Source organism: Etheostoma spectabile, chromosome 13 (genome assembly GCF_008692095.1).
Source record: "Etheostoma spectabile isolate EspeVRDwgs_2016 chromosome 13, UIUC_Espe_1.0, whole genome shotgun sequence".
NCBI classification, from domain to species: Eukaryota; Metazoa; Chordata; class Actinopteri; order Perciformes; family Percidae; genus Etheostoma; species Etheostoma spectabile.
The window spans coordinates 14135282-14136734 of NC_045745.1; the positions used below are offsets into that span (position 1 = coordinate 14135282).

The 1453-nt window shown below is 42.5% G+C and overlaps 1 protein-coding gene across 3 annotated transcripts in view; it reads left to right on the forward strand.

Annotated features, from left to right (window-relative positions):
* The window catches only part of klf8 (Kruppel like factor 8), a 68719-nt gene that overhangs the window by 56836 nt on the left and 10430 nt on the right, over positions 1–1453 (forward strand). The window lies entirely within an intron of this gene.

Here is a 1453-nt window from a genome sequence, read left to right on the forward strand (position 1 = left end):
CACACACACACACACACACACACACACACACACACACACACACACACAGTTACTCCACCCAAATTCCTTGTGCCCCCCCACCCCCCTCCCTCTCCAAGCTTGCTGGACTTTAAACAGTATAGCTGCCACATTCCTTGCAGATAGACGGGAGGGGAGGAGGGGGGCGTACTTTTGTTTTCATTCATTATGTTTTCAGACCAAATAATTAACCATCTCAGTCCGATTTTGATGCCTAGATTATTCTTTGTTTGCTCATGTCGAGTTTTCCGCTATGGTAATATTGTTTCTGATAAGAAGTAGCCTGTGAAGTTGTCAAATTGTGAGTTCAGGGAAAAGAAAAGAGGGAGTGATTAGGGAGAGAAAGACACTGGCTGACACACAAACAGAAAGAGAGAGAGAGAGAGAGTGGGGGGGTAATAAACCAAGACTTTATTCTTGGTACACAACTTTATTCTGCAGACCTGTTATTTCTCACATGTAGGACACAACAGGATATTGTCAGACACGTTCTTACCTACTGGAAATACTCCGTTTGGTTTAGAAGGGTGGCGCTGGGTGGGGCGCGCAGGAGGCAGGACATGATGCGGAAGGTGCAAAGCTAGGGTGACCTCTTACCACCAGTCCAGGGACAGCGGATGTAAAATAGCCTCAAGGCACATTTTACTGCTATGTATTATTAGTGTGCGTTGTCCCTAATAAATAAACCTGAAATAAAATAAAATTAGATTACACCGCGGGGGTTCAAGATTTTGTCATAAATAACCGAGTCTCTTGCTGTTCCTTTAATTTGTCTGAGAATTTCTGCGTTGGCCCATACAGACAACAGTTCCCAAATCTCGTCATCTCTCCAGTTAGACATTTTAATTTGCTTGGATTTTTGCATTCTTCCACTTTCGCACCAGCCGCATGATAGATATGTCATGAACAGGCCCACTTGCTCACTGTTAATACCCCGGACAATTCACACATGGGCTCTATCAGACATTTCACAGACGTTATACACGGGAGCTAGCAGTGTAAAGTCCATTTAATGTCCTTTACTCATTTGCATTCTCACATACAGCTCCTCCGGGTAACGTCTTGATATGTTCAGGGTTGCAATGCATGTGTGAAAATAGAAATCAAAACTATAAGAATTAATCATCATATTATCATATATTTCGATAAATACATGTGTCCTAAATTCAGAAATAGGCGCTATGTCAGGAATGTAAATGAAAACCAACACAATACAATGTTGGATATTATACAGTACATGGTGACACAGCATGATGTAGAGTAAAAATGTGTTGTACACCCAGAGCGGGAAGTTTCACCTCAGAAGTAATATTATAGTACAACAATTAAGTCACTTAAAGCCTTGCAGACCACACCTACACACACCTACACACACCTACACTCACACACACACGCACACACACACACACACACACACACACACACACACACACAC